Source organism: Ixodes scapularis, unplaced genomic scaffold (genome assembly GCF_016920785.2).
Source record: "Ixodes scapularis isolate PalLabHiFi unplaced genomic scaffold, ASM1692078v2 PGA_scaffold8__174_contigs__length_109621045, whole genome shotgun sequence".
Lineage (NCBI taxonomy): Eukaryota > Metazoa > Arthropoda > Arachnida > Ixodida > Ixodidae > Ixodes > Ixodes scapularis.
In genome coordinates this window covers 47,815,361-47,841,720 of record NW_024609883.1, presented here as the reverse complement: position 1 = coordinate 47,841,720, position 26,360 = coordinate 47,815,361, and the positions used below count along the sequence as shown (strand labels likewise).

At 45.0% G+C, this 26,360-nt stretch overlaps 2 protein-coding genes across 4 annotated transcripts in view; both read right to left on the bottom strand.

Annotated features, from left to right (window-relative positions):
• LOC8034084 (venom metalloproteinase 3) overlaps positions 1-26,360 on the bottom strand; it is a 336,683-nt gene that overhangs the window by 181,327 nt on the left and 128,996 nt on the right. The window contains exon 1 of one of the 3 annotated variants that reach the window (XM_042286678.1): positions 14,467-14,843. The exons of 1 other annotated variant lie outside the window; for it this stretch is intronic. The gene's annotated coding sequence lies outside the window, so the exon portion shown is untranslated. Of the gene's footprint in view, positions 1-14,466; positions 14,844-26,360 lie in introns of those variants that run through there. One more of the 3 variants, XM_042286680.1, reaches the window with a different exon arrangement.
• LOC120837960 overlaps positions 1-26,360 on the bottom strand; it is an 85,079-nt gene that overhangs the window by 9,400 nt on the left and 49,319 nt on the right. The window lies entirely within an intron of this gene.

Below are 26,360 nucleotides of genomic sequence, written 5' to 3'. Positions count from 1 at the left end.
TCACAGTGGAGTTGTAGATCACGCTTTTCGGGATTAGATATCGCTCAATAAGGTTTCTACTTTAACATAAAAAGGGAATAAAGGCGAATGTTTATTTTTAAATTATTTATACTTGAATTCAGCAGGGTGTTTTAGTTTTTTTTTTCTTCTTCTAGATTCGAAAGTTAGGATATTAAGTGAAAGCGTCAGGGTGATAAACGTTGTCAGACGTGGCTGGTTAACTTAATCATGTATGCAACTAATGGTAAGTATTTATTTTAGCTGGCCTACTGTACAGTAAGAGATTTGTAGTCCGTCCTCAAAAAGGCCAGATATGCTATTAGATTTCAAAACAAAAATCTTTGGATTGGAGGCGTTCAGTCAGACGTTTGGCAACCCCCTCCCCCAACAGAGAAAAAAAAGATATATATATATATATATATATATATATATATATATATATATATATATATATATATATATATATATATAGGCGTTTTCATTTGGATTCAGGCAACGAGGGGAAGTTGTATTTTTTTATTTTGCCTCAAATTTTTATATTTCGTGGCGCACGTTCCAAGAAGAACAATCTCTTTTATTTTAATTTCATGACATGCATAGAGTCTCAGAAAAAAAATCTCAAAGAAGCGGGAGAGAACGACAAGGTTTTGACGATGTAACGTTTTTGAATCACTCTCAATCTGAATGTATTCAAAAGAGAGCGTTTATATTTTTTTTATTGTGATATATATACAAGTAATTAAAACGACATTATAACTACTATTCATTATTCGTCGCTCCAATTTTTGTAAAAATCCCCAAACATGCCTCTGCGAACAACTGTGACCTAAACTGTGCATTTTTTTTTTTTTGAGTCGACTATGTTTAGTATTGCTTTTAAAATAATAGCACGTGTAGTTTGTGCCTTTATCACGTACGAGTGCTAAGAAATAGATTATGAAAGAAAGAAGGTGTTCATTTTTTGTTCAATTTCAGCACGCTGTATAAAAAAAAACATTTTTAATTTTTTTTTTTTTTTGCGCCTCGTTCTTGTAACATTATTCTTTTAACCCAGGGGTCTCAAACAAGCGGCCCGCGACTCGCTAGGAGGCGGCCCCCAGGCAAGCGGCTACGAGTCCGCGGGTCACATGTCTCGAGCGCTAGAAATGGCATGCGCCATAGTGATCTCGTCGCGTCGCTTACTTTTCACTCCAAAAGCTGCCCTTTTAACGTATTCACATAGTTTATACTTGAAGTTCAGTTGCCTTTTGTTTCGATTTAAATTTTGCTTCCCAGCCTTTCTGCAATGTACGACAATTCCGCTGCTAGGTTGCAAGCGCAAGCTATTCGTTGAAGGATGTATCTCGGCTGTAAAGCTACGAGCTCGGGAATGTCGCCTTCGAGAATATATCACCGTTAAAACAGAAGTATTCGTTGCAGTGTTGTAGTAAAAATCATCAGGATAGCAACAACTGCCATATTAGCTGATTTCTTTTTTTACCCACGTATTTAGCTTGGTTAATTTCTGGGTGAACTGATCAGCTGGAACGAAGTTGTATTTGTTCTATTAAAATGCTCTACTTGTTCTATTAAAAATTTACTTATATTAAAAATGCAAGCACATCGCCGGGGCGGTGTCATTTCAATTCTTATCGCATCAGGTCAGGGCCCAAAGTAGTCTTATAAAGAAGCCAAATTTAAAGATATATCTAGCAAGGCTGTGAAAAACGAAGGAAGAAAAAATAGAACGAAGAAAGAAAAGACGAATATCGCGTATCTTTGAAGTGGTAGTCCTCGTGGTTACGTAAACCCAGCTAGCGGACGCTTATCTAACGATCTAAGCTCACACGGTTCACAGGACAGACCCTTGAATAGCCGCGCATCGAGGGCTCCGAAAGAAAAGATACTCCGCCATGCCTACCGGTTGAATTCCCCCGGCGTCTCCTCGAACGAGAAGAAGGCTCTGGGAGAGCAGGCGCTTTCTTTCGAACCTGTTTCTTTCTCAAAGGGCTGCTCGCGTTGTTTGTCAAGCGAAAGCACGGAGGTCCTTCCATCGTTACGCGTCGACGCCTGGTTGTGGACGCAAAGGCCCTTCGCGTTGTGTCTCCTCTTCCAAGTGTGCTTCCTAAACTGCACTCGCCCCTTAAGCTGACAGTGCGGTGCAAGTGACGTGCAGCTGTCGGACCAATAATACATAAATTGTTTTGCGACGTGATGAAGCTCCCGCGTCCCGTCCGTACACCCTGAAAAACCTTCGGGCGTCTCCTTTTCCGCACAATACTTGGGAAGCCAATCGCCGAAACTTACGGAGGCAGCTCAGCGAATGACGATGCCGAAACATATGTTTAGACAAAAAAAAAAAAAAACAGTCTGAGTTGTGACATTAAGCAATGCGAAACGACACGGTTGCATTGCGTAATGCCACAACTCAGACTGCGTTTTTCTGGTCTAAACATATGTTTCGGCATCGTCATTCGCTGAGCTGCCTCCGTAAGTTTAGGTGATTGGCTCTCCGACTGTTCTGCGGGAAAGTACACGCACGGGCTTTTTTTTTTAAGTGGCAGCACACGGTCAGAGAACGGAGTCAGCTGATGAGCGACAAGGTGTTTATGAGTCCGTCGAGAGCGCCACTCGGCTGCGTGATGTGAGAAGAACGAGAAGCCTTGCTTAACGACTCTAAGCTCTAGAAAATGCTCGCGTTATTGGCCCTTGAGAGCGGATAGGCTTATTTGATGCAACCATTTTGATTACCTTAAAAAAAACATGCAATGATTTCTAGAATTTATTTATAAAACAGTAATCCCACTGAATCCCGAATGTTCTTAAAACGCGGAAGAGGAATGTCTTCCCGTTTGAACACGTGTACAATTTTTTTAGAGAAAAAGAAAAAAAAAAAAAAAAACCTTTTTTTCCCCCATGACTGTTGGGCTCCATGCAGCGAATAAACAGCGAAACAACCGATATATTTTTTTTTTTCAGGAAGAGTTTGTTTTGTGCGCGGATTCAAAACACTGGCTTTTAGGCTAGACTCCCTGGCCCGAATGTTCTGCGAAAAATCGACGAGTTTCGACCGGGAGCGTTCGCCCAGTGCGCTATGTGAGTACCAGTGACTGTTGCGCCGCGCACCAAATGAACGTGGCGCCGGGCAAAGGTAGTCGGTTGCTCGCCGGATATACTCGCTCGACGGAGAGCGGGAAATCAGACGCGCTTTCGGTGCCCGCTTCAGGGGCTCGTGGGCAAAACACGCTGTCACGTGTTCTAGAAACGAGTTCTAACAGTCTGCTTAATCTTACGTACTCACTGACAGGGTGAGCACGGCAGGGTTTGCCCGATTCCGGTGCAAGCTTCCAACCTTCGACAATGCTTCGCCGTCTCGGGCACGTCGAGCGCACGCGGAGCCAAATCACGGCGAAAGGCACGGTTCGCCTGAGGAGCATGGTGTGGAGACGGGGCGCTCGAAAGTCACGCCTTGCCGTTCTTACTCTGTCAGGCACTGTAGTCGGCGACAGGTTACACACCTAGCAGAAGCTCAGACTCCGGCAAGCGCTCGTTGCCTCCAGCTGGCGATTGCATGAACGTGCAACGAACTGCTATCAAAGGCCGGAAGCTCGTTCTGGAGGCGGAGCACCAGCTAGATTCTGAACCCGTCACCGACTAACAAAAACAGTCTGCGCGCTGACACTGGGCACGACATCTCACCATGGTAGGTTTCACAGCGCAGACCTTTGTATGTTTAAACATATAATCAATTTAGTCGTTGGCCGAGCTCTCTCTGTAGATTGCAGCGATCGGCTCTGCCAAATGTTCTGCGGGAAAGTAGGCGCTCGAGTTTTCTTACAGTGTAGACCCGTATAAAAGAAACAAGTACCGAGCCATGTTTCTCGCCGATTTTTCGCAAGCTATTCACCATACAGCCAGGAAGGGGGAGCGCTTGCACACCGAGCAAACACAGTTCCGCAGTCAACACCGAGAGGAGCGTCCAACCCGTTGGGCCAAGAGCGCTGCCATCCTTAGACGCGCGCTCGAACGCGTCCGAGATGGAAAGCGTCGTCTTGCCCAGGGAAAAAGAAAAAGAAAGCGTCCCTGCGGAGCAACAAAGCAAACAAGCGCAGCGGAGAAGGCGAAAGACGACCGACCCCGTGGAGCTGTCTTCCTGGTGGTCACTTTCCCTTGGTCGGCAGAGCGAGGCTCTCCCCGACGCTATCTTGGCCAGCGCTGCGATCCGCCTCGCTAGACTGCGCCTTGTAACCGCGCCGCTTCTGCATTCTCACCCCCCTTCGTATACGAAAGGTACGGCCGCGTCCAAACAGACGTGCTGCACGAAAAAGCCGCCGTGTCAACCCGTCTATGCGGCCCCGCTTTGCGGAGCCGTCCGCCTGTCCAGCTGACAAGGCGCCCGTCGTCTATCCTCTTCAGAACGGGAGGAAAGCCCTCCTTTGCTTCGTGGTGGCTCTTTTTCGAGTGCTCGTGCGAGGGTCAAAGACAGAGTTCCTTTGTTTACGGAACTCGTGGCAACCTAGGGAAGTATGAGTAGGGCTCACCTCCAGTTGCATATCCTAAAGCCGCGATCACAGCGCTCAGACGTCACACAAATACACGATGTTCTTCGCTGTAGACGTGAGACCAAAATTATCTGTAGACTCGCCTCAAGCATATGTTCAGAGCATGTTGTTTTTTTTTAGATGTGTAGTCTTCTAACATACCCGCAGACAGTTTTGTGCGACCACTGTGACAAAACTGTCATACAAGGCAACGACCTGAGACAGTGTCTGCCGACTATGCCGACTACGGGCCTACACTGCCCGTAGTCGAGTGTAGGCCCGTAGTGTAGGCCCGGAGTCTGCCGACTACGGGCCTACACTGTAAGAAAACTCGACTCCGCAGCAAAACGCATTTCTCACTTGCCCTAATCCGATTAGATAACGGGTCAGGACAAAGATGGCACTTACGTCCGCGAAACAGGCGAGCTTCGGACTACTGAAACCTGAAGAGGCCAAGTAAGACACCTACATCAGGAAAAACGTGGCAACCCTGCAGCAGATAATTTGGAACTGCAAAGGAGCCGAGACAGACGAAGGTAGGCGAGTGAAGCCCTCCAACAAGAGGACAGACCGAGGATGCTGGACGAGTTTGCCTGACCTGAAGGCTCGCCAGAACGTAGGAAAGTCATCCTCGACTCACTGGTGAATTACATTACAAGATCTGGGACCCATCACCTCGCCTAGTCTTGACGTCATCACCTACCCGAGCTCCCATAGTCCATTAACCCTACCTCTCACCTCAAGATAACTCTGCCAGGGCAGGCGATTCTCTGTTGTAAAGACACGTTCTCACGCACTCACTCACTGTCTTTGTGGCCTATAATATGTTGGAGCTAATTTCCCCCTGACCTCACCTTGCCCAACTGGATACAAGCCTCTAGATTTGAGACCTTGATTAGAAAGGTCTTATTACCTATCTAATCAGGAATCTAGTCTGGTCTAGTTTAACCTCACTGCGGTTTACCCATATATACACAACTATTTCTTCTCTGGCCTAAAGCTAACTAACGAACCTACGCTCTACAAAAAAGATTTTATGTTAGTTTATTTTTTTGCAGAGCACGGAGACAGCCATTCACGGCGAACAATAAAAGAATCCGAGCGAATGCCGAAGATAAGAATAAAATCAGTGCAAAAACAAAGTGAAATGTCCAACAGAGACAATGACCGTGACGTTTCACGTGCTCATTGTCCCCGCTGATGGTCATTTGCTGAGATCTTTCAATTGTTTGACTTGATAAGCTATGTTCGAACTCAAAGGCGCTCTTCATAGCGTAACCTGATGTGAACTCACTAGTTTCTCTCTACTGTCATCACTCGTGAGAACCAAGAATTACCTCAGCCTCTCTCTGTCCAAACTAACTTGAATCAGTTTTTCTCGTAACAGGTAACATTGTTCAACCTCCACACACCTTGTGTTGCCTAGCACCTCTTCACCGACAGTTCACCTTCCTCAACGGTTATAGACAACTTAAAAAAAAAACGCAGTGCATGGTGGGTTCCGAGCATGTTATTATAGCTTCGCAGATGATTTGATTGCGGCATCAGCAGATACAAACGCCGAAAATCAAACCACAAAGCAACAAACGTAAATGTAATAAACTACGCCTTCCGTTTCTTACCGCGTCAATGGCTTTAGTCTTGCTGGCCTACCAAAATTCCTACATCGGCTTATGTGGAGTGTAACCAGCAGTACAAAATGAACCGAGATACCTTTTTAGAAGTAAAACACCTAAATTGAGGGACAAAAGAAAATAGATGCTAACGGGACACGGCGTGTCCCGTTATCATTTTTTTTCTGCTGTCCCCGTCTTTGGGCGTTTTACTTCAAGGATTGGCAACCAACTAGCTCGACTTCCCGCATTAACTGCGCCATACACGATGCACCATATCGTGATTCGTCGGGGTCCTACATTGGTCTCTGCACTGCCCAAAACGCTCTTGTCTGGATTGAACTGGATTGTTTGCCGCTCTTCTCTGGATTGGATAAGAACTCCTGATAATAATGCAACCCGGAAGCTTACTGGCGGGTTCCGCTCAATAGTTCGCGATAGTATACACATAATTTCGAAAGTAGGCATTCGCGCAGTTTCGTTTGTTTGACAGAACGCGTGATTGCAGAGCGGGAAACGTATCAAGGACGAGCGATCATGAGCAGAAGTAGTTAACTTTGCGAAAACCAAAGGTTGCGACTGGAATGAGAGATTTGTCTGTTTGTCTGTTTGTTTGTATGAGTTTCTTTGAGACAACCTTAGAGAAAGTCTCAGGGGACATGGCTAAAGGCACTTTGCAGTGCCTGACAAGGCCACGCCACCCTTCTTGGCAACAGCGGTAGCAAAACAAGACAACAACAGTGACATGCTTTCACCGTTATACAATAAGAAACGAATAGAAAAGAAAACAAATAAGAAACAACCAGTTGTGGGCGAACACACGTGGGCTATTTATTTATAATATTACATTTCGCTTCAACCGATATTAAAGAAATTACTTTTTTTGTGCTATTACATGCATTTATCATTAAAATGCATGCGTATCTTTATAAAATTAAATTCAGAACCTATAAATAGTTATACGAATTTTTCTGATAGCGCATTACGCCTGAAGTTTGTGAATGAAATGCTCGTTATTTTCTAAACGACATAATGCACCGCAAAAAAAGAAAGAAAGAAAAAAAAAAAAAGAAAAGCGAAGGGCGTGAAAAAAAATTTGTGCAAGCTTCTTTGTATTTTGCTCCCCTGCCCATGAATGCTTCTCACCATGCTGCATTAAATCTTTAATTTATAATTAAAAAAAAACAAAAACAGAACAGGTACGATCGCATTTATCATGAGCTGAAGCAGTTCTTCATGCTTCTCCAGCGTACCTGCCTGTTCTTTTTTTTTTTTTAAGAGTTGGGGCGCTAACTGCGAATAAAAATGCGAAGTTTACCCCATTGTTTACACTCTGACAAATTGATAGATGAAGGCCGTTAAGGGGACCAGGCGGAAGCAGAAAAAGGCCGGATTTGGGCGTTCTAGTCCACATTGATTGTGACAATACATACTCTGCCGCCTCCTGAACGTGTCTTATTTTGTCCATACACCAATGCGTTGTTTCCACACTATCCCGCGTTTTCCCACACCGGAAGCGGGCAATGCGCGCGCACAGAAGCCGAATTCTTTTGAGGCGAGGCATGTCCGCATGCCCAGTGCCGACAGCAGCGCCACCGCAGTGGTGTGACGTCAAAGGTTGAGTTGATCTATACTCTGTGCGCAGTACGACGAGTGGAGGAACGCGGGTGGCTCTCGTGCGTCTGCGGGTAAACGTTTCGTTTAAAGCATCGGGCAGACGCGCGTACCTTACACAGATATGCGTATTCCTGATTAAAAGCGCATTCTACATTTCCTCATTATGATTCATTGTAATAGAAAAATAAAGGAAGTTTTTGATGTCGTTTCCAGTTATTATTTTGCTAAGCACACGCGGTGGCCTTAACTCTAAGTTTACGAATTTCGCTGTTCACGAATCTCAGAAATTAATGGGGAAATACCCCGCTGGACACTCGAACAATCTCTGAGACGATCTAACTAAAAATGTTGCAATGAACCTGTTATTTAACCTTCACGCGACCTACAACTCCATTTAAAGGACAAACACGTCATATATCAGTTGTCCAATAAGCTTATCAGAACTCATATAAGCTACATAAGGTGTATGCAAGTTTTATATCATTCTATCCGCTTCTTATACTTATTAGATAAATTCATATAATTGTGTTCACCATACGCACTGCCAACTTAAAGGAACTGCAAGACGTCGTTTACCAAGTCTACGCGTCCAGTTTCGTGATTGGTCGGCCGACTTTCTTTTCGATAAACGGGGCCACCTTATTGGTTGCTGAGCGAGTTCGGGAAGCATTGCTTGGAACTCGCCAAACCCTGCTTTCCTGTAGCTCTCAGTGACTCTAGCAATATGACGTACACCAATTGACGTGTCATTTTCATATATTCCAGTAGTCTCAGCGTCACATCGCAAGCTTTATTTTTAGGTCAAAGCGTTTATTGAGCCTCGTCGCGGAGATACGTGATTTTTTTGCCCAATATATCAATGTACCAATATTACATTTTGTTCTCTCATCTCCTTTTTTTTTTTTTTTAACGTAAGAGAGAGCGCAGCTTTGCGATTTGCTATATTTTCGATTTCTTTTATCTCCCGGTGTCGATAACGAATAGGTTGCCAGACAAAAAGAAAACGAATTTCGGAAGGGTAATGAAACACCGAATTGAAAGGCTGAACCGTTCCGAAAATTTAATACGGCCGCGCTATAAAAACATAAGTAAATGTTGAGAGCTAATTTTGTTTTTAAGTTCCAAAAAAAAGAAAAAGATCTGCTATTTAAGCATGTTCTAATTAAAACATAAGTAATAGGACTGGCAACCGCATCAAATAATTAAAATATTTTGCTGACTCATTTGATTTGAACCTTGCTGAGCGGAGTGCGTGCACGAAGTGAAAAAGAGGATAACAATCCAGTAATTGTGTTCGGCAAAAACAAAGGTGGCGTAAGAAACTGACACACTAACGAGCTTCTGGGATGTTTTAATATAATAAACCACACTCGTTTTATATGTTGGGGCATCCTTTTTGTCTCTTCGAGCAATTATACCACAAACAAAATCGCACAGAAAGAAATAATATCGTCGCTATTACGAAATGTATGAACAAAGAACACCAATCGGTAGGATTAAAACATATCAAGATACAAAATACCAATGCTAATCGAAGGTAAAAGAAAAGCTTGACATACTAAGAAATCGCATATTAAACAGTAACGAATATGCCATAAATTCATGTGAATAACAGTTTCATTTTATAACGGAGAAATAGAAAGTGCTACATCTAGCGGGGTAAACAATGCTGATATAAATATTGAAGGTTTAAAACCTAAATCCGAATGAACATCACCGGAAAGCAATGTATATTACATTCTTTAGAAAAATACGAAAAGAATATCTTCAAACTACGTTATTCCCCTTGATTTCTGCTGTACCTATACCTCGTTTCACATGAGGACAAGACGGAGCCGACGCTACGTGCTGACGGGCACAATCAAACAAAACTGCACCGTCATGGCGATCGTGGTGTTTCTCTAGGGGCTCTATCGTCGATGAATCAATATTAAATAGAAAATGCCTAGTGACTGGATCTTTTTGACGCTGATTCATTGGTCTTTTTAGCTCGTAGCGTCGACTGCGTCTGGCCTTAGGTTGAAACGAAGTATGGAGAAGAAAAGGCTGTGCCAATAGCAAGGGCACAGGAAAAAATGAGTTGTTGCTATTGGTGCCAGTTTTCTCGTTTTGTAAGTAACACCTGTCTAATACAATAGAGTGATACACTATATAAACAGGTATAAACACTGTCGTAAGCCATCCCGACACAGACAACGACTAGACCCAGCTGCGAAGGTGGCCCGGAAGTAAAGTGGTACTCGTGTTTACCTTAAATAAATTAAATTTTATTTACTCAAATTTATGGAGAGGCAGACAGGACATGGAGCTGCCAACATATACGTTGAAACCTTCCTGCCTCCCACACAGATTTTGACAGAATTATAAACGCATATATACGAGTCAAAGACATATAACTTCAAGAAAGTAACAAATCACAACCTGCGTGATGATGCTTTCACATAGTAAGTCAACATTATTTGACAAGTAGGGCTTGTAACCGGAAACCACAGAGCGACAAAAAAAAATACACCGACGTCTCCCTCTCCTACAGCCGGTGCTGATTTATTTTTCGGGTATCGGTTCGCGGAGTCCAACTCGTCCTGGATTTAATGTTGGAAAACAAGCCCAACATTCAAAAACATTCCGCTGTTCTCAGGGAAACAGTGTACATATACCGATCACAGTCAAACACGATATAGCCATACCCCGGGCAAATGCCTAGAGGCAATAATACAATATTAATTAACAATTCTTAGACCCCCCCCTGAAGGCGCATACTACTTTTTATTTCTATGCCCAACATTTGTTTGTTTTTTTCACATTAGATCTTACATACAAACTTTAACGATTCTGAAATGTACTATTACATCCCTAATATTAATTAAAAAAGAAACTGTAACATTCCCGAGGATTGTAATAGCGCCAGAGTCATATAACGCATCTCAATTAAATTATAATTGCTACCATAATTTTTTTCGCGAGAAAAAAAAAAAGAACGAAAACTAAATGTTCCGCGATGTTGCCCATGAAAAGTAAAACTTATTTCGGGATTTTTTTTTTATACAAATAGAAAAAAAAAAAAAAAGAGGTTCACTGTCAATTACTACAAAACATTGCGCGCTTGAGGCCGCTATAACAAAGGGGGCGTGTTTCGCCCGCTGAAGGTTTCCTGCCCTCGTTAAAGGGAGAAAGTAAATCAGAACGCGGTCTTATCTCTCAGCAAAAACCCCAAAGCGCTATTTCCTGCCTTCGGCTGCTGTAAATATGCCGGCATTCTTCCGGAGTGTACGTACGAAAAGATATTTTGAATCGACCGATGTAACTTTAACGAGAGTGCACAGCAAAAGCTTGCCAGATTACACCGGTGACAGCTTCCGTCCTGCGATTATTGGTGCTTTACATACATGCATCGTTTAAAGATGAGCGGCCGTGCAGCGTCTCATGAAGTAATACCGACAAGATGGCACTCGGCAACAGAGAACAAGTGCCATGTCCATGTTCCCCACAATATTTTTTTTTACCGAAAATTTCTTTTTTTACGTTATAGTAATAATTTACAATTTAAGAAATCAGCGGCAGTGAGGGCGCTATGAGTGCTTTACGGAAAAGCAGACGGACTGTTTTTTTAAGAGCCCACTAAAGGGGTAATATTCCGCGTGCATCTTGAAGAAATGTTTCCAGCTCAAACGGGGAAAAACTAACGTGGAATTTAAAAATGAAGAAAAAAAACATCTTGAACCGGTTTTAGATTTTATACGCATTGTACAAAGACAAAGGTAAAACGAGTTTATAGCCGAGCCTCAGGTCAGAGTGCAGAGGCCAAGTTGCCGCACAATTAACTTTTTCTACGTATCTGTCGGTGCGAATGGTTTGCATAATGGCTGACATCTTCATGAATGCTGAAGATAAGGGATATGTGTTTGCCACGCCGCCAAGTCGTATCATTTAAAGAATAACGGGATATCACTTACGAAAGAAGCTACTTGAAATTCGTTGCCACATTTTTTATCATAAATAGTGGAAACATTTTTTATAATAATATTATTCGTAATTAAGATCAAATAAATCAGCGATTGGTCCGAAATCTGTGTTATCAATGATGTTTGGTATAGAAAAAATTGAAATGAAACAACTTTGTACCATCGTATCTGAGGGATGTATAAATCTCGTTTGGCGTATTGCAATTTTGATTTTTCAAAACAAATGAAACATTAGTTAGTATTGATACACGAAGAAGAATGAATATGTCACAGTCCTTGCATAACGATAGACAAAATAACGTGATACGTTTGTAATGCACCTCTATTGGAGATCGGCCGCACTATTTAAAAAAGTCATACGCACAAATACCGCAAAAAAAAAAAAAAAGCTAAGAAGTAATTTGGGAAGTTAGTAGCCTACAGCCCAGCGACCTGATACCCAGTTCCAAAGCACACCTTTCGTTTTCTTGTTTATTCTAACAATACATTTTATATGATTTCTTGTACATGGAGTCCTCGCGTGTTTTAAAATAAAATGGATTTTTTTTTCTCTCCTTTACGCTGCCGGTAGTGAGATTGGAAATCTGTACCACGCCACCGATGGTTCTTTGTTCTCGAAGCACGAAACCAAACTAAAAATAAAAATTGTTAAAAAAAAAAGAGAAGGAATTGCGTAACCCTGGAACAGTTCCATTTCCTTCCGAATGATTGCTTGCCTTACAAGAGTCCCCTTGGCGCCTTTATTTCCGTATGTCTGTGTCGTAATTGTCCCATTGTACAATCAAACACGGACGTTAAAGGACAGATATCGCTTTCATTTAGTCGTGCATGTTAGAAACCCACTCGTGCATAAAAAATAATAATATTAAGCTGAAAAACATATTGCGTTTGACAGTAAAAAATTACGACAAAGTTATTCGCAATGCAAGCATGAAGAATTCCTCAGTCTGCATATAAATTAGAAGAGAAAGTTTGTGCCGCGTGAACATCATCAACTAGATATCTTTAAATATATTTTTCTCATAAATGTGTCAAACAAAAAGAACTAGAAAGCAAAGAAAAGCAAATCACTGTTGAAACTCGGAGGCCTGTCTTGGACAGTACTGCCAAAGAGGGAGAAAAACTCAGGTATCTTTGACAAATGGGTACGACAAAACAAGAAAAGCCGTAGATGTTTAACAACAATTAATCCTTTTTTCGCAAAAAAATGTTTGTGTAAAAAAAAAAAGCGTTTAAAATGTAGAAACGAGATACGCTCAACTAAGGTGGGGTACTAAGAACTACAATGCGTTAAAAAAAATGAATATCTTTTTTATATTATTCCACATCTTGGGGTGATCGGAGCTTATGTTACGTGGACGGCGTTCTAAAACGTTCCAGACAAGACAGTTTTGTTAAGTTAGGCTCTAAATCTGTATCTCCGTATACAGGTTCAAACGGTCGGATGCTAACTGCGTTGGCCAAATACCGAGAGCTTGATGATATGCGTTTCGTTTCGAAATCTATCGAAATCCGCGCAAAGTAGAATGAATAAGAATTACGAAGTTCAGAAAAAGTGAATTTGATGAGGTTTTCCGATAGCAAGCAAAGAATGCGCCTTGGAGCGGGTTTGAATAAACCAGATCTGCGTTAAGAAGAAGACTCCATAAAACCAGTTCTTGGACAAATACGAATTCAGTAGAAGCTGGCCGATTCCGGCGAAAGCAATGGAACGCGTGCGTCCATTGACGCATAAACGTTCTTTTGAACGTTTCTGCGTCAAGTGCCACCGCCTAATGCCTGGTCGTCTTAAAATTCCAAAATACCATAATTCCCGAAGGCGTAAATTAAAGTGTTTAGACTTTTTTTTGGATGAAAAGAAAATATTGTGATCCGTGTTTTCTGAAAAGCTGTATTATGTATTTTTTAGAGCTCTATCTTGCGAAGTTTGAAAGTTTGCTTGGAGATAATCATAAAATATTTTAAGTGTGTCAGCTAAGCTATTTCGCTTTGATAATATCCTCCGTCTAACTACAGACTGAAGTTGCGCGCATTAAAAGTTGATATAGTCCAAGGAACATTGTCGGGAAAAGTGTTAAACTAAAACAACGTCTCTGCAAAGATTGACTATACTGAATGTCCTCCTTTTTTTTTAATTTTCAAATTGAAAGAATATCCGAGGGCACATTTCGAATTGTCGGAGATTACGTAAAATTATTCTCCAACGATGACCCTTATGTCATCGTGGAAGACACCATCACTACACGGTGGCGGAAACCGGAGGAAGCTGCTAAGGATGGAATGCGTGGACAACCACGCGACTAGTTCGTAAAAATAATTGCATTTGACAAAACTGATCGGAGACCCAGACATTTTGTAAAAGCGCACGAAGGTTAATAACTATGGCAGAAAAGGCTGACTGAGACTAGAAGTTGGTCATACATCAGCTGACACTAACATTAACAATGTGAAAACAGGGGGACGACAGCGATGAAATGTCGCAAAACTCTGAGCAAAACATCGATATCCAGCACCTCAGCGCCCATGTCCTTTTTAACGACGCTTTCAAGACTAACACCAATGGAAAGAGCTCACTACGGTGGAATTACTTGGACAGAAGTGTTGAGATGTCGCAGAAGTTCCGGCTAATACTTCCAGATCCATCACCCCTAACTTCCGGACCGACACAGAAAGGGGCCTTCACAAATCCGGAGGTCCCCCGGGGGATCCGACGAAAGCGAAAGCGCGCTCGAGCCGTCCCCTCGGACAACTCACCCCGTCCTGGTAGGAGGTCCTCTGGCAGCGCGTGTCGATCCACAGTGCGACTCGGTCCCCGATCGGCGATTCATATCCACCGGGCGCCGATCCGTGCACGTCCGCAGCGCGGCTCCATCGCTCGTGCCTCGTCCTCCCAATCCAACCCCGCTCCAGCTGTTGTTGTCCTCACTGGTGGCAGCGGCGGCTGCGTGCGTCGCGGCCGCGCTCAGCCGACTGTTCCCTGGGCTCCAGGAGCCGCGTCGGTCGACCAGCTCCGCGGCGAGGACGGGCGAGTGAGCGCTACGGAGAGAGGGGCTTCGTCTTCGCTGACCCAGTTCGGCCCGTTGGCGGCAGTGAGCGGACGTTCGGGCCACGCTTGCCGTACTTTCACTGGCGCGGCTTCCCTTCCCAGCCCGACGACGACGTCGACGGTGCTGCTGCGGCCGAGGGAACCCCAGGGAACAACTCTCTCTCGCTCGTTGTTGTTGGCTGAACGGGCCGCGCGCTGCTTTGCTTTTGGACGCGGGAACGAACAACAACGGGGGGACTCACTTTCGCTGGAGCAGCGAGCGCTCGAGGTGCGGGCAGGCAAGACGACGGCGCGATTTATTAGCCGACTTTCGGTGTTTACAAACAGAAAGAGCGCTGCAGTGAGGAAGTTGTTGGTGGAGGGGGCGCGTATGATGTCATTGAGTGCTGCTTTCGAACGGCCGACCGACGGCTTCGAGAAAGTGATCGTATACTGCGCTCAATCTCCCAGTTAGCTCAGCTTCGAACAGCGTCGGCAGGGTTACCCCGACGTGAAAGCAGAGTCTCTTCCGCAAACGATGCGTCGCTACGATGGTCTGTCAACGACTTTCGCCAAGTGCGTTATGTGGTGTCACATCATTCAGCCGTGGTTCATAAGGAGCGGCCGCTGACAGGTGGAGAAGAATAGTGCTCTGACCTTTAGAAGTCATTTAAACATCACTCGGGAGCGATGTTTCCGCAGTGTCACCTCACAAAGACAGTCGAGAGTCAATGGCGAAGGGATGATTGCCGTCCCGATTATCAACGTCCGGTCGTTTTTACCCTATCGATGACAATAACGACAGTCACAGAAGCGCAATTGTTTAGTATCTCCTTCACTAGGAACCTAGCGAAGTTGGATGTAGGGTTGGCTCTAGACCTGGAGGTAAGGCGGTGTTTTTGTTGCGAAGGCCACGTCACCGAGGATATCTTTCAGTGACGCTTCAACGCTGCCACCTTCTTAAAAGACCGAATGTAAAGCTTGATGTTCTGGCCTTAAAGATTGTCCACTGCTACTGCTGACTGAGGGCTTACAACATGACATGCAATGTGAAAACAGTGTAGGGATTTTAGGTTAGAAATTAGATACATATTTTTGTTTTCCCTCTTTTCTATGTGAGCTAGCTACCTTTTGCGCTCCTTTGTTGTACGTGAGCTTGGAGGTGTGTCATATGACATCGTGAAATCCAGAACAAAATCGAGGCTCCGTGCGTGCTGGTGCCAGAGTCGAGCTAAATACGCGGAAAGGTGGTTTTCCAAGCCGTAACACTAGCCATTCAAACCTCGGAAGCTACCGACAAAAATAGGAAACCTAGCTCGGGTCTAGGCATTATAGAGTAAGGCGGTACCATAATAGCTCGTTCACATATGTTCACTATATCAAGGGCGCCAGATGTTTCCGCGGGTTTGTTTCTGAAGGACCTGAAAAGGTGCCTAACCCACATGGCACGTAGCACCTTAGCGAGATGCCTCGGAAATACACAAAATGATTCGTTATATATCTATATATATAAAAAGTGACACATCATGTACGCAAAACGTGCTTAGGGTGATGCTTCAACAAATTGCTGTTTCTTAAGTTGTCTGTTACTCTAATGAATAAAGCGAGCTCCTACAGCTTTATACTAGGATACCACAGCCGTTACGCTATTATCGGGGTAACCATTATCCGTTGAAAATTATATGGATCTCTGTATCTAATAAGTAATAACTTATCTAAGAACATATATATGCAAGGAACAAGCACACCGATCAAATGTTCCGCACTAGAGAAGGAAGCAAACACGTTAAAAAAAGAAATCCTGGCTCACCTTAACTGGCGCGTCGATACTTTTAAATTCAATATATCCGCTCCCTTTTCTCTCACGAGTCAATTCTTCCGTAGGAATGGCACAAGACTGGATGGACTCCAATCGTGTCTTCAAGGCGAAAAAAGAACCTTACTTCTATAGTTGTAACATGAAACGCTCGAGATACCAGGTGGAACGCCAAGTGGTAAGCCCCTAGCTGCGGAATTTACAAAATAAAAATAAAGGCAACATATAAAATAAGTAAAAAAAGAAAAATGACAAGGAATAAAGACAGGATGATATCTCGAAAAGTCTTAGCTAGTCCGTATCAAAGCAGGCTTGAAGCTGTCCTTGCCGTACGTTCCCCCAATTTGTGGGTTTAACCGCCTCGGTATTTTTGGTATACGACATCGAAAGTCCCTTCGATGTCTTGCGCACACCTGGGGTATTTTAAACGGGGAGAGACACACTTCGTATCGCGCTCTTTTACAACCTGGCACTGGGCCACGTCCCAAGGCGTACGCGTCAAGGGAAAGTCGATAGCAATATCTAGGATGACTCGACGATCTTGTTTTTGCCAATAGCTTTTGTGCGTGTGTGTGTGTGTGCGTGTGCGTGTGTGTGTGTTTGGGTGTGTACTGAAGTGCTGCAGTGGAGCGCCCGGGGCCACCAGCCCGCGATCATTCAAGCGCTCGAACGTGCGCGGACGATAATGTAACAAGGCATGGCAGGGCTTCATCGTCAGTTTGTTATTTTCTGGTTAGCTTGGGGGGGGGGGGGGGGGGGGGGGGGTGGACAGACTCTTTGCTGCATTAGAGTTCGCCAGTCGGTGTCATCGTTCTTTCCTGGCTAGCTTGGGGTGGACAGACTCTTTGCTAAATCGAAGATCGCAAGTCGGTAAAAAAAAAAAAAAAAAAAAAAAAAAACGGTAAGAAGTAGACGTTGGACGCGCAAATCAAAGCGAAGCATCGTTGAAAATGGCACGCGGCCGTCATTGGCTTAACGTCCTGTATGTAGCGTACAGGCTACAAATAAGCAGTTATTACATGGGAAAACAATCCGTTAAGCCAAATTACTTCTATTAAAAGGTGCGATAGGTTTACTTGATTAGTGAAAACTAAGAGCATCTCTTCAATTGCTAAGGTGCATGCAGGGTCTTTTTGTTTTTTAATTGTCTTCGCTCGGTGTTTATTTTATCGCGATTTATGATACAACCTTGTGTAATGAATGACATTATCACAGAACACAGACTGCTCCCAACTCTTACTTCTATTTTTTTTATTTTTATGCTACAGCATTGGCTCTCGTTTTTTGAAGTTCAATGTAGAAAACTTATCTCACAAATCATGATTAGAACAAAACAGCTGGTGGCAAAAGCTTTTACTATTACCTTATTTTCTCACATAATTTGCCAACTATTTGTAATCAATGCGCGCCCGTGTATTTCCCCGTAGGCGCGCGAGCGCAACCAACAATCAGACACTAGTACTGGAGATGTTTGTATCAATAAATGGTAATATTTCTTGAATTGCTGGCACGTGAAATATGCTCAGCGTCAGGGCGCAAATATTCCTTTCCACCCGACGTCCTTTGTCTGGTTCTTTGAGTGGTTTTCTTTTTTATCACAATTGTTGGATATTGCTAACATATATTGAATAGAGACTTCCTCGGCCTTATTTGACCGTCAAACGCTGATGCTTTGTGGATAAACGCATGTGCTTATTTTGATAGCTTTGCACCTTGACCACTCAGTGCATTTATATAGGTGTGTATAATTTTGAAGAGATAAATGCGGAATCCAAAATACTTCAAAGTTGTTAAGGTTTTTATAAATAAAACCCGAGTATATATATATATATATACGCGCACACGCACACCGCGAAGCACAGCTTCCGATAGAGAAAATGAGACATGGTTTTTCGGCCCTTGTAAACTAACTTTTGAATGCAGAAAGCTGAAATTCCACGAGAAGCTGACGGTAGCGATGGATGGTAATATGGTGTGGAAATATGAGAACATGACCTTACCTAACTAAAAAAAAAACAAAAAAAAAAAACAAGAAAAAAGTTCCCTTAGAATTAACATCCATCTATGCCTCATATTTGTCAATCCAAGAAATGGCGTTGTTGCCATAATTACATGTATTTCCGTGAGAAAAAAAAAAGCCTGTCAGGCAGAAATAGAATACTATTTTCTTTCTTGCTGGCGAGATTGTTTCACTGAAATAAATGCTACAGGAGTGCACAATAACATTTATAAATGCGACAAATATTAGGCGTATGATGGACGTCAAGGCTTATCACGACATCCAGTTTTTCTGCTACATCTTTCGATCCAGAAAAGGTCGTATTCTCAGGCTTTTGCATTCTATCACCACCACTAGCATCACATTCTCACGAGGTTTCAGCATTCTGCAATACGTATATTTACTTGAGCGGGCCGATAAACGGGAATCGCTTTTCTCGATTGGACCCTGTGCATCGTTACTGCCTCAAACGTCTGTAGCTTCTAGACAACAGGACGCACAACATTAAGAGAATGGAAGAAGTATATTTCGCCGGAATCGGCAATGGGGGTTGATCTGTGGGAGAGCAGATCCTTTGGGCTTGTACAAAATCGGTCTGTAGACCGTAAAAGTAAATGCAGCTCTAAATTTTAAGACTAGCTTCAGTTTTACCTTTTCATATAACACGAGAACAATCACCAAGATACACCGAGCGCACCTGGCGACGGACAAAGTAAAAAGAAAAATATTCGCAACTTTTACGGTTTATAGGGGGCGAGCTAGTCCTTATCAAAATGGCTGTCATCTGGATGGTCGTCGTAGAACACCAGTACAAAGTTGGTACTGGAACGCGTAAGTAATGCTAATTTTCTGAAATACCAGCGATATAAGGGCCTCACATTGCTTCTTTTCCCGATCAAGAACGTGTAGGCAAGCAACCTAATTCGGAAGCCAGGAGCTAGGCATCGCATTATACTCACACCGCGGTACCACCATCGCTAAAAGATGCGAATGTTTGGATCGTCAACGCGGTTTGCACAGGGACATCGATCGTGCTGTTCGGTTCCTTCGTCTTTGCTTCTAAGAGGCACCTTGTTTCAACCTATCTACTCTTCAACTGCTCATCTTCATCATTCGCTGCAATGACTGGCCCATCAAGTTCTATACGAAGGAACAAGACTTGCGCAATAAATTATATTATCACTGGAAGCTTTGAAAAAAAAGGGAGGGGGTTGAGGGTTATTTAGCATCTCATTATCGCACTGCGGTCCCTGGCTGTGTAGGACCGCCAGTGCACCAATCACAAAGCAAGAAGTATGATAATGAAAGGGCACACCCTTCGCTTCTTCTTAAGCTCTAAGTGGCTGAGTTTACATGAATGCGACAGTATATAGCGCATTGAATCGAGATGGAACCAATCACACGCGCCCAGTCCCTCTGCTTCTTTCTCTTCTGCCCAATCACAATCGTCATAAATCTAATCGATGCGCTACTGTGGTACCGATGTATCCGCGGCTAGTGAAACGTGGGTAACACCTGGGCGATCGGTTTCTAATAAGTGAAGCATCGAAAACGTACCCTCGAAATTTTCAGAAAGCAGCGATTGAGCGGCTATATAGTGACCGAGATCTCAAGAAACGCATCATCGCTCCGCAAGCAATCACGTTGCGCCGTCGGCTGGTTAGAGCGCCGAAGTGCCAATCACGAAGCATCATCACAACGAGTCCTGCCCTGATTTTATCAATCGTGTCAGCCACTCTACCCGACCTGGGGCTCTAATCTGAAAACTTGACGAAAAAGTCGGCGAGAAATTTGGCGGCTGTGATTGGCCGGCGCCGCGCTTGACCGCGCTGCCTGTCAATTACGGCGGTGGAATTGCTCGCGTATTACTTCGCCCTATGTCCAGATTAGCATCCCTGGCCTTTTAAAAAATAATAATACGTGTACGTTGGTACAGCCCAAAATTAGCCAGCCTCCATGGGCATTTGGTGGCTTAGCCGTAGATGGGAAGTTTAGCTAGTGCAGTACATTCGCTATAGCCTTTAACGTCCATCACGCAGCAGGGCTACATAACCGCACTCCGGTAGGATGCTCATCCAGATTCAAACGGGAAGGGGTGGGGATTGATCCCAGGACGCCTGGGTTCTGCGTAGCGCGAGCTTTCGCTCCACTTGATGCGAGCGGGTGGGGGCTCAACCACTCGGCCACCAATCCCACCTGGTCTTTGCAGCGAATGAAGCAAAACGCTATCAGTCAAGGGACGGGGTCTACATTCCTCGGACTTCATCCAACTCCCCTCCATGTGGCAGGAGACTCCCTTCGACGCGAGAAATGGGTTTGGCTTTCTCCGCGGCGTGACTCGGCGGCGATCGGGCTGGCCGTGACTGCCGAGCGAGCGAGTTTGTTCGCGTAATCAGCAACGCCGGAGCACCGTCGACGACCGCGAGGCCGCACAATTGAGTCCTTTCGACGGCGGGGCGTCAACTTCGGACAACGCCTTTATTCTCGCCCGACGTATACGTACTCGTATGGGTCGTTCTCGGCGCGCACGCTCGGTCGGCCCAGCGCCGTTGTCGCGCTCCGCCCGCTGCCGCTGCGGGGTCAGCGTAGCAGAGCGCTGCTCACCGATGCGAGGGCGCTTGTACAACTATACTCCGTTTCAACTTAAAGGCCGGTTCACACACTTGCGTCTGACTAGGACCAACTGCACCGGTGGTATACGGAGTCACGAGTGTGTGAACCTTCCTTTACGACCTCTTGTGATATTTTATGACGAGGGATCGCGCTGGGCATCATCTATAAAGTGACCCTGGAACTGCAGTTCAATAGAGCTAATGTTTTGCAATATACGCGAGATCGAATGTACGTACTGAATAATCATTTATAACACTGTCCAAAGTTTTTTTCTTTTTTGAGCGAATAGTGAGAGAATGAGGCACGTAAGAAATAGGGAAAAAATGACCGCATTTCCGCGTTGTGAATGATGTTGATTGTTGCGAAGCTCTCGTGGTGCTGATGATACTGATTTTCTTCATAAGTAGTGCTTATGGTGCTGCTTTTTTTTTTTTTTTTTATTGCTCATAGGTAGTGCTGAGTTCCGGGTAGCGTTTCGACTTCATTATTACTGCTTTATGGTCAGTGAAGTGCAGAGCTAGCGGTTTCCTTTAGCGGATCAGCTTGGATACGCTAGAAGCCGTGGGAACGCACCCTTACCGCTTAAGTCAACGCTCCATGTCAGAAAGAGAATGTGTGGTATGGATCGTGGTTATATACGCATTTGAGCATTTGACCGCAGCGCTTTCTTGTCTATAAACGTTGAGCCAATGCATGCAAAGTCTAACGCGATTATATACGTATACGTATATGATCGCGTTAAATATATTTGACTTTATTTTTATTTGATTATATACGTATATACGTATATAATATACATATATACGTATATACGTATACGTATATACGTATAATATACGTATATACGTATACGTATATAATCGCGTTAAATATATTCGACTTTACTTTTATATTTGAATCGGTCAAATATATTTGACTGTAGCGCCCTTTCCTGCATAGATGTTGAGCGGCTACATGCCACGTTTCATCCATGACATCCCCAGCTCTTGATTTACCACCACATCTCAGAGCCCCCTACTCGTCCCGCAGTAGTGGCCGATGGACTAGAAATCCATTTGGGTCTCCCCGCACAGGTTCGAATCCCGTTGACTGCGCAAACATTTTTTTTTCTTTTTTTTTTAAGAAGGCAGATGGGATGGCAATCGATGTGAGCACGGACGCCGGACGGACAAGGCTAGACCCTAAGGAGCTTCGCCCTTAATATACGGATGTCGCGAGTCTTCCGTGGCTACCCAATAGATGGCGCCAGTGTGCTTCCTCGTCGGAAGAGGTCACCAGGGGTCGTAACGCAGCCGGTCGTAAGCGGTCGCAAGTGTGTTAACCAGACGACAAGATGGTCTTAAAAACCGGCCTTATGCACTCTGTGATTGTATACGACCGGCTGCGCAGATGCGCAGTTCGTCGTATTCTCGTATGCAGTCACGAGGGGCTTAAGACCCGGTTGCGGCGTAGTCACTACTACCGAGGGCGTTGTACACCCTTGTGCTCACTTACGACGAGATAACAAAGTAGCGCCATCTACTGGGCAACCCTTGAGCACTTGCCCTTACGCGTACGTTTTTTCTTCCTACTGTACTGTAAAACCTTCGCTTAGATAATTGAATGCAGTTCCAGGGCTTCCCTTATACATATGGCGCCTGCGTGCAGTGTCTCAGCCAATCGAGGGCTGTGAAGATATCGGGCGAGTCATCGAAGACAACCAATTGTCTTCGATGACTCGTAGCGTCCTCTGCCGACTATCGTAAGTTGAAACGGAGTGTAGAGATGTTGCGAACCTTCCGATGTTCGAGTTCCACCAAGTTCAAGGTTCGAATTTCTTCGCGCGCATGCACGAAAGTATGGACACGAATTGATTCCCCCTGGCGGCGGAAGACAAGCGCTATATTAGTTAGGTATAACGATCAGTTGTTTCACATCATTAAGCAAACTAAAGTATTTAAAGCATATATATTTGCTTTGGTTCGGAAACAAAGGATAATTATATTACAAAATAATGGATGGATCGGATGACGAGTGGGCTAGCGCACACTAAAGTCACAGGATCCTGGGAAAGTAGAGCTATTGCCTTCCTTGCCTGCTAGCCGAAAATAAACACCTACCATACAGACGATCAAAAGCTCGCAAGGCGATTGAATAATCGGTCTCTGTTGCAATGGCGATCGCCATTACCTCCCCTTCAAATCTTCGAAGCTTCGAGAGGGTCGTGCGAATCCAGTCGCACCAAAATCACATGCACTATGGACCACCGGAGTAGTGAATGTGATCCTCGCCAATAAAAACGTCTTTGGCACTGTGTATGCAATCAACTTATCAATCATGCCCCTCTTCAAGGATCTCTTACAATTATGTTGTTCTTCTTGAGTATTTCCAAACAGAAAAATTATTTTTCAATGCCTCCAAGCACCGACACCGTATGTGGTGGTGGTACGAAGGTGTACACCTGTTTTGCTGGTGTGTGGATCGCAAAACCTCGGTATACAAGAAACGTCTCAATAAAGCTACCCGTCACCAGTGAATTCAGATTGGCTCACAAAGAACAAACAGGTCAAGGAAGAAATGCTCACTTGATGAGCCAAGATGGCGACGGGGAGCTTGACGCTACTTCCCACGATCTAGTTACTTTAGCGCGCGCCAGATCGGAGCAGGTGGAGCGAAAGCCCGATCCGCAGAACGCAGGGAACCTGGGTTCAATCTCCAACCTTCCCCGTTTCGATCTGGATGAGCATCGTACCGGCTTGTGGTCTTGCAGCACTACTCAGTGGTGCACGTTAAAGCCCGTTCACAGTCTTGCCACCGAGTAAGACCGAGAGAGACCAGACCGGTTTTTAAGCCTCTTACGACGTTTTAGGAGCAGCTCCTCTGCAGCGCATCCGGTCCTAAGAAGTCGCAAAAGGCTTAAAAACCGGTCTGGTATCTCTTGGTCTTACTCGGTTGCAAGAGTGTGAACGGCGCTTCAAAGACCACAGGTTAGTGGTTGTACTGCACTGGTTAGGTTCTCATCTACTGCTGAGACACCAGGCGGCCATTGTGGCTGACTAACTTCCGGCTGCATAAACATACACGCAGCACAGTTATATAATATTTTATATTATATTATATTATGTGTAGGTATTGTTAATCATTGTACCGTATTTTCCGGTCTATAGTCCGCACCCGGTGTATAGTCCGCAAGGGGAAATTCGGGGTCAAAAATGAAAGATTTTGCTTAGATAGTCCGTACCTGGTGCATAGCCCGCACCCGGTGCATAGTCCGCACCTGGTGCTTAGTCGACACGAAAATCTTCTCATAGACGGCACACGTTTACAAATGTCTGCTTTTTAGCTCACAATAAAGCCTATAATGTGCATAAATCATCATTAACATACACTTTCGTGCACAAAATTCGTCTCGTCATAATAAACGATCTTGAAAAACATAATTCCTGTATAGTCCGCACGCGTACATAGTCCGCACAGCCAGAAATTTCAACTTTTAAACATGTATAGTCCGCGGACTCTAGTCCGGAAAATACGGTATATATAAGATTTAAAATGAATTACTTCATAAATTAATTTGTTTTGCATGTTTGTTAGTCGAACTTTGCCGAAATTTACCTAAGGTTCGAAGGTTCGGTGAACCATTCGAACCTCGAGTCTCGACACTGAAACTCGTGTTCGAGAAAAGTTCCTGACGACCCCCCCCCCCCCCCCCCCCCCCCCCCCCTTTTATTCAAATTCGCCCTGAGAGGGTATCGAGGTGCAACTCCGTTTCGCTGGTTCGCCGCGAAAGAAGCGCAAGGGAGGAGGAGGAGCGTGGTTGTGCGCGGCAGCCGACTGGGTTGGAAGAGAGAGAAAAAATAAATGTAGTTTGACAGCCATCGCGGGCCGGTGTGGCTCATTAGCAGTAACGTCGTACGTTCGCCATCGGTCAATTTGCGCAGCAATTTTGTTATTGACGCGGTGACCCTTCGTGTCGGAGATTTACGTGACGGTCGGTGAACTCAAGAGCATGCGCATTTGAGCATCTAATTCGACCGCAGGACAGTACAAGGACGTGTGAGATAGTGGTCTCGGCTTGCGGCGATCATGAGAGAAGTCACTGACAGCCTAGCAAAGGCAAAGCGTGGCTCATGACGTTCGGGCTCCTTACCTCACCTTTGGTTCATCCAAGTTCCCATCGGCTAGTGGCGCGATCCCATTGGCTGCGGAAGGAGAGTAGGGCGTTCGGGACTCACCACACGCCTGCGATTTCTAAGTTCTCAGTGGCTATGCGAAACGAAATGGAGAGAGAGGAGACGAGAACGCGCGGGGGCATCAGAACGCCGAGCTCTAATTGGAGCGTTTAGTGGGTCGACCTAAAGCTGCAGTTGCCTTTGTCTCCACTGCCGTAGCCTCCTCTATACGCGCAAAGCCTGGCAGTTCGACGACGGAGCCTTAGAGTTCCCGGTCGCAGATTTAAAGTGCGAGGATCTGGTAGCACAGAGCATCAAAGAGCCATTTCTCGGGGAACCTGGAAGTCAGCGCACAGCTTTTGCAGAAGCGATGACCCGAAACACGCTTGTTTTCTCGGGAGAAAATTGTGTTTCGGCGTCTCGCCGCAGCAGGGTGCCAGTCACGTGGCTCTCCTCTCATCCGTTGTCTGCCGCTCCGCCTTTTCCATTTCAGCGGCCGCTTCTCGTGGCGATCTGCCAGGCATTGTAAGTGTATAGGAGCAGACTATGGCAGTGGGTAAACCTAAAGCATGCTTTTTTTGTCTCCACCGCACTCGTCAAATCATTTCGAAGGCGAGTGCCAAGCGCGGGACGCCGGTGTTTCGGTGTTCTAACGCGTTCGAATGCGAAAGCAAAACAACGAACGCCTGCGTTACGCGTTCTTACGTTTTTGACGAGTGCAGTGAAGGTCTACTGGGTTGTGCGCGCCACTTCCGGCCGCCATGACAGGAGGAGAGAAATACTTCCGGGCATCTTAAGTGTACGTCGCGTTTGGGTGGGTGCGCGACGACCCTTGCTTCCCTACAAAGGGATTGCGTGCGAGCTACGCTCTAGAAATGCTCCAGAGTCGCGCTTTTAAGTTGATGACGCGTACCGGCACGAGGAAAATGTCACGAGAGAAGTCTTTTCGATTATCTCGAGACGAGGGACGCCCCCGACGCCGCCGAGCCATGGGTGAACGAAGGACGCGACGACATTGGCAGACGGCGCTAGCCTACTTCGATG